Genomic DNA, 12,378 nt, shown 5'->3' on the forward strand with positions numbered 1-12,378 from the left:
GGGCAGGCTGCTCTGGGCAGTGGCACCACAGCCCCAGCCCCTCTGGGCACAGCAGAGCTGGAGCTCCGAGAGGACTCAGCCCCAGCCGGGGGGGAACGTGCTTGGCAAAAGGGAAAGGAGGCTCCCGGTGTGCCCTGCTCTGCTCTGCAGGAGATCCTGAGAGCTCTGCAGCCCCTCCCTGCCATCCCATCACCCCAGACCAGCACAAAAGCCCCGGCCCCTGTGGTCCTCCAGAGCTCTTCCTGCTCCAGGCACAGGGCCCATCCCAAAGCTGGGGCAGCCAGAAAGCTGTTCTCATTTCCTGATCAGTCCTGCTCTGCTCAGGAAAGGAATCTCAGACAAAACCTTATTGCAGGTTCATTTATGTCACTCAAATGCAATATGAGACTCCCCAGGTAGACTAATTCTCTGGGACACACAAGATGGGGGCTACTGAAGAAGGAGGGAATGAAAACATGACTTTTTTTAAAAAGAAAACATCAAAACTATAGAAAATAAAAAAAAAATGCACATAAGGAAAGATCTCATTGTTCATAGAAGTTCTGGCACACAGTGGGAGTGTCATTCAGCAAACAATATTCTACAATTCAACATCACGGACTGTTCTGACCCAAAAATCAAATCCCCTTGAGGTACACAGAGTGTTTCCCCTCCCTCTGCATCATCCACCAAGTGCACCCAAGTCCTTGAGCAGAAGCAATCCCATGGGTGAGTTTGCCTTTGCTTAAGGCAGGACTAATGCAAACTGTCCTCCCTAACATATTCCTCACATGGACCACAGGGATTTTATCCCCTTCAATGGTACAGAGAGGTTCTTTTTGGGCAGGGCCAGTTCAACTGGTAGAGTTAACTAACTAGGTTTGTGTGATGCCTTAAAGCTTTCTGGATATTTTTTTTTTTTTAATTTAAAAGTAGTTGTGCAGTAAATGTAGATGTTAATGTAGCTGTATTAGATGCAACCCTTTAGCACAGTCGTTTACACAGACCCAACCCTATGACCCCATTTGATATCAAACTTTCTAAATTCCTTTAGCGTGTTTAGACTTCTTTTCAAGGTAGAATTGTAGAAAAACACCTCTATTGAACACCATCACACCCTAGGCCTGGACAACAAGATCCCACAAGAGACAAAGCAACCTTCAAGCCCAGAACTTTGGAGGCGCTCCAAGGACTGTACGTGCTGTGAAGAAGAGAAAGATGAGGAAGAAGGGGTCCCAAAGCCCCCAAACCCAATTCCCCAAGGGGCGTGTCGGGGGCAGAACTGGGCAGAACTGGGGGGTGGAGAGTTCTGGCATTGGATGGACCATCTTCTAAAACTGTAGAACCATTGCCTGGGAGGGCACATGTCGTGTGTGTTCCCCTGGGCCTGTGGGCCTGATTAAAGGACCTGCTCTTTTGAGCTGATCTTACACACTGAATTGGCCTGGAGTTTTCTCTCTTGAGCTTACAGGATTAACTAACTGGGTGGCTTTTGCTAAATTCACGTCCCAAGGTTTGAAGGTCCCACTGCCCATTGCTTTCCAGGTGGTTTGGAACAGTCCACTCTACCATTCCACTTTCCCAGAGGCTGGTGCAGGACAGGGAATATGATCCATCCACTCCATGCTGAGCTCTCTGGTCCAGGTGTGCACAAGGTTGTTTTTGAAAAGAGTCCTGCTGTCCAACTCCAGTGTTTCTGGAGGGCCGTGTCTCCACAGGACTTGCTTTTCCAGGCCCAGGATGGTGCTCTGGGCAGTGGTGGGAGGCACAGGGTGTGTCTCCTGCCATCCAGGGCTTGTGTCCACCATTGTCAGCATGTAGAGCTTGCCTTGGTGGGTTTGGGGAGTGTGCTGGGATCAATCTGCCAGGCCTGCCCACATCTCTATCTCAGCCATCATCCCCCACCCCACAGGGGCTTTACCCTCTTGGCCTCTTTGATGGCAGGACATGTTTCCCAGTTCTGGAGAACCTGGCAGTTGGTGTCCAAGGTTAAATGCAGCCCTGAATCACAAGCCCAGCTGGATGTTGCACCTCTTCCCTGAGGCCCTGAGGTGTCCTGGGCCCAGCGAACCAGGAATAATTCCCCCTTGTGTTGCCAGTCCAGCTCTGCCTGAGACACTTTCATCTGGTCAGTCCCATCCCCCTGTCCATTGTTGGATGTCACTCAGGAGCCCAACTCTTGGCTCCCTGTGCATCTCCAGGATGGACTTGCACAGCTAACCTCTCTGCCCAGGTGGCAGGAGGGCCTGCCCTGATAAGGCCTAAAATGCCATCAGACAATGCCAACAGTGCCAGCTCTCCTGCAAGCTGTCTGTGAGATCTGAGAGTTACTGGTGGCACCATGGGAATGGTTTTGGTGTTGGATGATGCTCAAACCAGCCTGGTTCACCCAACTCCAAACACACATCCTGCTTTTGGAAGTTGGATGGGACAGAGAAGCTGCTCACTGGCCTGTCCATTTGTGAGGAGCAGTCAATCCCTTCCCACTAGAGAAGTCCAGCCCCCTTTCATCCAGGCAGGTTCTTCTGACACAGCCCTTCTTGGGGTAGATGCGTGGAGATTCCTGCCTTGGCTGGGGACGCCCTCCAAGGACACTCCTCAAGGCTGAGCAAAAGAAATCTCCCCATGACCGTTGGTCTGGGTGAGTTCCATCAGATCTCTACATAATAATTATTTCTTTTGGCTAACTTTAATATAATTGTTTCAATAATTGCTTCAATATAGTGCACTATCCTATCTTATACTGTACTACTAGTAGTTTTAACCTTCATACTGTGTAGTAAATAACTCTGATTAAGATCTTTTGTCTGATCATTTGTAAGAATAAATGATTCACTTTATATAAATATTCTCATTTGGCCAATCATTGAAACTTGTGGGACAAAAATGTTCCAATCCCACTTCTGTAATTCCTTAAATTTAATTTGTTGACAAAATCTGAGGTGAAGATTGGATCCCTTATTCCTTGAGGCTCTGCAGTGCAACAATGGCTCCTTGATTCCATGAGGTTGCACTGTTTCCCACCGTTCTTGGGCTCCATAAGGCCCTGCAGTGTGACAACAGCCCACTGATTCCATAATTTTCCCCAGTGTCACAATGGACCCTTGATTCCATGAGATTCCTCAGTGTCCCATTGGTTCCCTTTGGTTCCAAAAGGTTCTGGGATGTCACACTGGCCCCTTGATTCCCTGACATTCCACAGAGTCCTGGGGTCCTTTTGATTCCATGAGGTTCCACAGTGTCCCATGTTCCCTTTGGTTCCAGGAGGCCCCAGTGTATTCCAATGGCCCCTGGATTCCAGGAGATTCCACAGTGTCCTGGGGTTCCCTTGTCTCCCTGAGTTTTGGCAGTGCCCAGGGTCCCTTTGTTCCCAAGAAGTTCCTTTGTTTCCATCAGGCCCTGCCACGTCCCAGACTCCCTTTGGTTCCATGAGGTGCTGCAGGGTCACAATGTCCCTTTTATTCCATGAGGTTCTGCAATGTCCCAGGTTCCTTCGGTTCCATGGGGTTCCAGAGGGCCAAAACTCCCTGCTTCTTCTCCTTCCAAAACTTGTGGGCCCATTCTCTCCCTGCCTGGGATGGAGCCCCATTGTGTTTGTGCAGGAATGGATCCATGGCCATCCTGCCACTGCCCCAATTGAATGCTGCACAAACGTCACTGCAGGCCCGACCCTGGATGCAGGAACAGTCTGGGAACTCCAGGCCTGCTGACATTCAGCAGAGCCAGTCGGGGGCCCAAAGAGCACAAGTGATTGACTGCAACCCCTGCAGGTCTCTGGCATTGCTGGGGACAAATGCAGGAACTGCCAGGAGCTCTGCAGAGCCCTGACAGTGCCACTGCAATCCCAAGCTGCATTGCCCAGGGCAACCCTCAGCACAGCCAAGGCCACAACCCTTCCTGAAAGGTGTCCCTTCTGGGCAGGGCCAGGGGGACAAACCCCTCCATCTGTCCCTGCACATGTTGGGTCCAATTCTCAGCCCCCACTTAGGGACAAAGTCAGGCTACATTGGGTGTTTAGCTTTGCATTTGCTTCACTCTTTTGTGCTTCCAACACACACAGAACTCTGGGCAGAGTCTGCCCCCCCAAAGAACACCAGACCTGACTAGTTGTGGCTTAGAAGGGTCTCTCTAAAAACATGGCAATTCATGTCCTAGATATGGCAATTCTTTGGAGAAGGAGTTTGGGACTGAAAGAACCACAGAATGATTTGGGTTGGAAGGGAGCTAAAAAATCATCTGGTCTAAGTCCCTGGACATGGACATCTTTTACTAATTGAGATTACTCACATTCCTGACCTTGGACAAATACAGAGATGGGGCATCCACTTCTCTGGGAACCTGTTCCAGTTCTTGCCACCCTAAATGTTAAATATTTCTTCTGATTATAAATAAAATACTCCAGTCTTTCAGTTTAAAGCAATTGCTCCATGTTCTGCCACTACAGGCCTTGGTAAAACATATCCCTGTGTTTTCCTTAGACTATGAGCACCAGGTGTTCATCTGCAAACACCTTGGAGAGTACCCAGGGATCTCCCAAGAAAAGATTTGGAGGCCTCAAGCCCATGACCACTCTGTAGGGACTAAGGAGCTGTGGGCTCCATGGTGTGGAGACTGAGGACAGTGCAGGAGTAGCCAGAGAAGGCTTGAAGGGGGGTTTCAGAGATGAAGGATCCTTTTGTCATAGCAGGAAACAGCATGAAAAATAAAGAAATACTGCCAAGTTCAGCTGGAGAGGTCCAGAATGGAAACAAAGAGAAAGGAATTTCACTCTGAGGGCAATGGTGTGATGCAACACATCCCCCAGGAGGAGTGTGGATGAGCCCAAGGCTTTGTGTGTGCAGGAAGAGCCAGGGAGGACGCAGAGATGTCAGTGCAGAAAGGTGCCAGCCAGGTGGGGCAGCCGGGGGGATGACGACAGCCTGCAGGGAAAGGGGCAGGGCATGGACACCGTAGGACAGCCTGGGCTGGAGAGGAGACAGGGAGGGGGAGAAGCTGAAAGGCCCTGACAGAGCCACCTTCTGCAGGCCTTTGGCCAGGGCTGCTGTCTGTGCCCCTGATGCCAGGGGGAGGGGAGTGCCCCTTGCAGCCCTGGGGCCTCATGGCCTCCTTGTCCCTGCTCAGCAGCCTGGCAGGTGCCACCCCATGGGCCTGCCCTTGGCATTGCACATCCCACATCCAGTGCCCCAGGAACAGCCCTGAGGAATGAGGCAGGGACAGGATGTGCCTTCATAGGGGCTGGGGCTCAGGGCTTGGTCCTTTGGACTAATAAAACACATCCAGGTTTCCTTATCATCAGAGCCACCTTTCCATTGCTTGTCCATACTTGTCATCACTGGAATTTTCTGTTCCAATTGGAACCTGGGGACGTTTTCACAGTCGTGTCCCTCAGTGGGACCCATTAACACTACAAGAAACGTCAGCATTTCAAACTCATTTTGACTTCTTGAGAAGTTGTTTGAACTTCCTCTCAGGGACTGAGTCTCATGTAAACAACATCAAACCCCCTGAGGGTCATGAAATGCCTGGGGCTGTTGCTGTGCTGCTGAGCTGGGCCGGGCTCCTGGCACACAGGGAGCTCCTGGCAAGCAAGAAGAGCTTCAAAGAGACAGCTCTGCTGGTGAGCAGCTCCTCTGCACAGCCCAGCAGGGCTGAGGGCACTGCCAGGGCAGCTCAGGGACACCAGCAGGGCACAGACAGAGCTTCAAGGGGCTCAGCACTGGCAGGAGGGCTGAGAGCTCCCTGCAGGAGGAATCTTGGCAGGGCTGCACATGGTGAGTCTGTGGCTGCAGGGCAGTGCAGGGGCAGCTCCTGGAGGCATCTCCTAAAGCTGGCCCAGCCCCAGCTGATGGGGTGGGTGAGCAGAGGGCTGTTTTGGGGCACTTTGGAAGAGCTGTGAAGCCGGGGGTGCAGCCAGGGGTGCCCAGGGCTGTGGGGCAGAGCAGGGTCCTGCAGCCCAGGGCGCTGTGCTGGGCAGGGACTCTGCTGCCTGCCAGGGGCAGCTCTCAGCCGGCCTGGGGAGCTGATCCCAGGGCTGGGGCACAAGGGCTGTGGGCAAGGAGCAACACCTGGCAGGGCAGGGAAGGGCTCTTCACCTGTTTAGAGCAGGCTGCAGATTGTGAGAGCTGCTCAGAGCTCCAGGTCATTACAGAACATTTCTCAGGGGAGTTTTAGAAAGCACAACAAGTCATGGGATACCTGAAAGTGAAGGATCCTGTTCTTTCCATCTTCAAATATATGTTTTCAGGTTGGGAAATTGGTCCTAAAAATTAATCTCACAGTTCAGGAGGAGGCACTGAAACTCCAAATCTGTTCCTCTTACAGGAGAACAGACCAGGCAGTATCAGAAATCACCACACCTGTGCCTTACATGTAGCTCTGGGTCACTTTTCCAGCTTCCTCAGGGTTGCTCTGACGTTGCCATCAGAGCCAGCACAGCCAGAGATTCCCCTGGGCAACGCTGCACTGCTGGGCTGGAACAGAGAACATTTAACAAAGCTGCCCTTTTAAACAGTGCTGCCCTGCACTCATCAGACTGTAGGTATTTGGGTTTACTAAAATTTAATTTGCATGTGAAGTTATGTTCAGGCAGCACGAGGGAAAAAGCACAGGGCAGATGGGAACAGACAGAGGGACACTGCAGCTCTCCTGGCTCTGCACTGAGCTACAGAGAGCTGTGCTGTTTGTCCTCTCTTGTTTAAAGTCTCATTACATTTTGCATCATAAAAATGAGGATTTGTACCCTAACAAGAACAGGTATCAGGTGCAACCATAGAAAATAATAACCACAGACAACATTATTTTAAGGACATGCTAAGCCTTTCCCCTGAAGCACACACTGTTCCATGTCTTGAGAGTGGAGACTGAACTTTTCTATTCAGGGTGGATGATGCCTGACATCCCTTGGGAGGGTTTGATGCTGTCACAGACCAGCTCCACGTCCCCACTGGAGCAGAGGAAAACTGAGCCCTTGGCAGCACATGGGCAGAGCTTCTGTTCCTCACAGCACGCTCAGCCACCACGAGAAAGGGAAAGGAAAAGCCTTTCAGTTCTGGGGATTTCTATGAGAAATAAAGAGGCTTTGCTTAGAGGAGTCTGTCTTAACTTCTCCCTGTCCTATCGTGTTTCTGAGCAGTGTCCCTGTGCTGGGAAGCAGCAAATGGAGCAGCTCCCTCACCCAGTTCCTCCTCCTGGCATTGGCAGACAGGAGGGAGCTGCAGCTCCTGCACTTCTGGCTCTTCCTGGGCATCTCCCTGGCTGCCCTCCTGGCCAAGGGCCTCCTCCTCAGCGCTGTAGCCTGTGACCACCACCTGCACACCCCATGGGCTCCTTCCTGCTCCACCTCTCCCTCACAGACCTGGGCTGCACCTGCACCACTGTCCCCAAAGCCATGCACAATTCCCTCCATAACACCACAACCATCTCCTATGCAGGATGTGCTGCACAGCTGTTTCTCTTTGCCTTTTTCATCTCAGCAGAGTTTTCCCTCCTCACCATCATGTGCTACGACCGCTATGTTCCCATCTGCAAAACCCTGCACTACGGGACCCTCCTGGGCAGCAGAGCTTGTGCCCACATGGCAGCAGCTGCCTGGGCCACTGGCTTTCTCTATTCTCTGCTGCACACAGCCAATACATTTTCCCTACCCCTGTGCCAGGGCAATGCCCTGGGCCAGTTCTTCTGTGAAATCTCACAGTTCCTCAAACTCTCCTGCTCACACTCCTACATCAGGGAACTGGGCCTTATTGGGGTTAGTGCTTGTTTTTGTTTTGGTGGGTTTGTTTTCATTATTTTCTCTTATGTGCAGATCTTCAGGGCTGTGCTGAGGATCCCCTCTGAGCAGGGACATCACAAAGCCTTTTCCACCTGCCTTCCTCACCTGGCCGTGGTCTCCCTGTTCCTCAGCACTGGCCCATTTGCCTACCTGAAGCCCCCCTCCATCTCCTCCCCACCCCTGGATCTGGCACTATCAGTTCTGTACTCAGTGGTGCCTCCAGCACTGAACCCCTTCATCTACAGTCTGAGGAACAAAGAGCTCAAGAACACCCTGAGGAAAATGATGACTGGATGCTTTTCAGGAGCAATAAAGTGCCTGTTTTCTTGTGCATAGCATTCAGAATGGGACTCACTAATGGCCCAACCTTTCTGCTCAGGTTTTTCGTGGCGATCATCGGGTTCTTCTTGCAATAATTTTCTGTGCAATGAAATATTATTATGCTTCTGCCTTCTAATTTAGTGTCTACCCATTGAATTGGACCCAGAGATGTATAAAAAGTGAATCGTGCTCTCTGAGTCTTTAAACAAAATAAAGGACCCCGCAGTGTCTTCTTTGTCCAAGAACCTTCTTCTTAGCTGTTCCCAAAGGACAGCACACTACAGGACAGGGTGTATTTGCAAACGGGATGGGGACAATAATCCCAGCCCAGCAGCACTGCCAGGGAGCAGCAGTGCTTGGTCATTGCAGAGCTGCTCTCTTGCCACTCCCACACTGTCCTCCTGAGCCCCTTTCTCGCTGTAAGGCCTGAGTGCTCTCTGAGCACAGTCCTGGGGGCTGAAGCCCTTGGAGCACAGGCAGGGCCAGGCCCTGGGAACTTGTGAAGCAGAGCTGGGCTCCCTTCCAGCATCTCCAGGATGCTGTGGGATCTTCTGAGGCCACTGCATGGACTGGGTCACTTCTTCTGGGACCTTGCTCCAAGGCTGGAACTCTCCTGCAGTGTCACCATGACACTGCTGCTCTCTGCTTTCCAGGTTCCATTTTCAGATCCAGTCTTCCCCTCCTGTTCACAGGGACATCCTGTGAGTGCTTCAGAGCTGCCATCCTGGGGCAGTTCCTGCCCAGCATGGGCAGGCACAAGGTCTCTCCACCTGCTCCTCTCCCCTCCCCAGTGCCACTGTTTTCTGCAGCCTCCTCATCCTTGCCCAGCACAGCCCTCCTGGCACAGTTGGACACAGCCCTTGTTCTACCCCCTCCTCAGGCACCTGCCCAAGCCCCTCAGCTCCAGCCTGATGGCCACAAACCTTCAGGGCAGGGAGGCACCGGGCAAAATGCTGAGGAAACCTTTCAGCTGCACTCAAATCCAGTTGGAGGGGTTGGCCTCGAGGAAGAAATCAATTCTCATTTTCCAGAACCAGCAGGACAACCTGTGTTGTGTCCTGGACACTCCTCTGGAAGTGTGGGCTATGGAAAAGGTTTTGGTGTCAGGGCTGTTGAGAAGGCTGGGCAGTGTCACTGGGAGACCTCTCCCAAACCCTTGGAAAGGCCAGAGCCATCCCAGAGCTTCCTGGGGCCTTGGCAAAGGCAGACATGGAAGCAGTCTGCAAACAGGGCAGCAAGGAGGGTTGGCAGAGTTCCACACTGCTCAGGCTCAGCAGGGAAGGGGATAGGGCAAGTCCTCCTGCAGCCATTGCCAGGCATGGGAAGGACAAGGCAGGGATTGCAGAATGCCTGTGGGAGGGAATAGAAGGGGATGTTTTGTGCCCAGACTTTATCAAGGCCCTTGACATGGTTTCCTGTGGTCTCCTTATGGCCAGACTGGTGAGAGCTGGACTGAAGAAGTGGAAGATGTGGTGGGTGGGAAGTTGGCTGAATGAAGAGTGTCAAATAAAATCCATGGTACAAAGTCCTCTTGGCAGCAACTTCCTGGTGAAATCCCTCAGTGACCATCTCTTGAACACCACTAGAGAACCTCTTTATTATCTCTCTGTACAATGGGACAAAATGTGTTTTCAAGTCCTTTGTGAATGATGCCAAATTTCAGAGAGCCCTTGAGCAACCTGTCCTGGTTTAAAGACATTTATTGAGGTGGGAACTCCAATCAAATTACTCCCCTTTTATTCCCCACCAGTACAAGGAGACAAAATACAAAGAGGTATAAGTGAAAAAAATAACAGTTTACTGTTGGGGAAGAAGAAAACGACTGGCAGAAATACCAGGCTTGGAGACAGATCTATAACCCCTGAGATGACTAATCTACACCGGAATGGACACTAATACACTGGAAAAGACGTTTATTTACCGGATGTGACTACCATTGGACTGACAGTTTTTCCCCAGTTTTCCCCAGTTTGTTGTTGTACTGTTCTAGTGTTGTATGTACCCCTGCTTGTTGTTTTAAAAATCATATCCTCCATATTGTCTCCTTCTTCCCTCACAGTTTTCCCGCCAAACCCTGTTGTTCTGCCCTGTTTTCCCGCTCCTCTGCCTGCTATTGGCTGCTGTTTGGTGCAGTGCAGAGGTGGCTCCTATTGGCCCATTCTCCTGGTGACACCCAGACTCCGCCCATCTCTACCCTGTTGCCCTATCCCAAGAGCCCCTGAGTTGTCAATCCTTTACTCCTCCCCTATCCTGAGTCCAGCCCCTGTTCCAACCCTCTGTAAGTCCCTGCTTGTCCTAATAAAGTTGGCATTGCTTCACGAGACCTCAGCTGTGTCAAGACCCTGATTTGCAGTGCCCGGTCCCATTTTCCTTTCCCCCGCAGGCCGTGGCAGTTCACTGATGAGAAATAGAGCAGCAAAACCAGCAATAGCAACAGAACAGTTCAAAGAACAGCAGAGAGAGAAATTGCTTCCTCTCTGCCCCCCTGCCCCAACTCCCTTTTGTAAACAGATCAAAACAGGGATCAACACGTACCTCCCTTCCCCCTTTTCCCCCTGAATGAACAAAGAACAAAAAAGAAACCAAGGAAAGAGGGGGCAAAGCCAAATCTGGGCAAATCTCTGGTCTGAGATCAGTGGTGCTGCCCAAGAACACGCTGACTCCAGAGGTGTCCAAGCGGGGCAGAGCCGGCGACACCGGTCCCTGCGGCGGCGGGGGGGAGGCAGCGGCTCTGCTTGATTCCATGGAGTTCTGGGGAGGCACAGGGGGTGCCATGAGACTCTTCAGTGTCACTCTGGCCCCTTGGTTCCATGAGATTCCACAGTGTCCCTGCATTCCTTTGGTTCATGAGGCCCTGCAGTGTCACGGTGCCACTTGATTCCGTGACATTACAAAGAATCAGAACGGCCCCTTGATTTCAGGCCAACTGCACATGGGGCTGCCTTGGGGGGAGTGTGGGCACCCAGACAAGGGAGTTGTCACCCCCTTGGCCTCAGCACATCTGGACTGGTCTGTCTGTCTGTGAGGTTCCCTATTCTAGAGGAATGAGGAAGAACTGGAGAGGGTCTAGAGGAGATGTGACAGGATGGAGCTTTTCTTGGTGCTGGAATGAAAAGAAACTTGTAAAGTGCAGGAAGGTTCAAACTGGATGTGAGGAAGAAGTGTCACTAAGAGGAGCTGCAGGACTTTTGCATTAGACCTCTGATGGCCCATCAAAGCCCATTCCCCCCCTCGACCAATCTTGAAAGGCAGGAAAAACCCTTTTCCCAGGCCCCTCACGGGAACTCTGCGCAGGCCCAGGAGATGTTGGGGGTTTGTGGCACGGGCTGGGACACCATCCATGGATATAATAACTCATAACTTCTTGGAGTGTGGGGGCTTCCCTCCCCCACCCCAATGGATCAAGGCCACCACTTCAACTGACAGCCATTGGAGCTGCAACTGCCAAGTTCCATCTCTGGACCCCGTGGGCAGTGACTATAGACAGCTTTCCACTCTCAGCTTTGCTTTCCCTTACTCTCCCTTACCCTTATCCTGCCTTTCCCTTATGCATTTTCCCTAAAGGTTCTCTTTATGCCATATTGCTGTAGATGAGAGATAGAGATGATAACACCCAAAATGGCAACATACCTGTTTACCTTTGAAAGAAAACTGTTCTAAAATAAACCCTACATATATGTTTTCAAACACCGATTATTCAGTCACCTCCAGCGTGATCCTGCTTGTTCCCAGTATACCCCAGTTGCGCCATCATGGTCCCAGTTGCCCTCAGAACGATCCCAGTCACTCCCAGTATGACCCCAGCCGCCTTCACTGTGAGCCCAGTTACTCCCAATAGGATCCCAGTTGTGCCCAGCATGGTCCCAGTTGCTCCCAATTGCTCCCAGTGGGATCTTAGTAGCTCCCAGTTGCCTGAAGCGTAGAACCACTTGCTGCCAGTATGATCCTAGTCTGATCCCAGTATGATCCCAGTACATATGATCCCGCTGGATGCAGTCTGGGTCTCGGTGTATCCCGGTGTCCCCCCTGTCCCCCCACCCCGGTGTCACCCCCTTTTCTCTCCCCACAGAGCTCCTGAGCCGGTGGCGGCCGCAGCCCCTCCCCAGAGCCTCGGGCCCAGCCTGGACCCACCCCGTCCCTGCGAGGATTTTGGGGGGTCGTGTGTCCCCCCCTGCCCTGCTGTCACTCTGCCTCCACCCGGCTGCTCCCAGTGATCCCAGTAAAGCTTCCCAGTTCTCCCCAGTCCTGGTTATTGGGGGCAGTGGGGGAGGGGCTTGGAGGGTCTCTGTGAGGTGGAGCCGAGTTTG

At 52.0% G+C, this 12,378-nt stretch overlaps 1 protein-coding gene across 1 annotated transcript in view; it reads left to right on the plus strand.

Annotated features, from left to right (window-relative positions):
* Window positions 1-12,378, plus strand: part of LOC135404871 (hydrocephalus-inducing protein homolog) — a 271,661-nt gene that overhangs the window by 145,349 nt on the left and 113,934 nt on the right. The gene's annotated exons all lie outside the window — the stretch shown is intronic.

The sequence above is a fragment of the Pseudopipra pipra genome, chromosome W (genome assembly GCF_036250125.1).
Source record: "Pseudopipra pipra isolate bDixPip1 chromosome W, bDixPip1.hap1, whole genome shotgun sequence".
In the NCBI taxonomy this organism is placed as follows: Eukaryota; Metazoa; Chordata; class Aves; order Passeriformes; family Pipridae; genus Pseudopipra; species Pseudopipra pipra.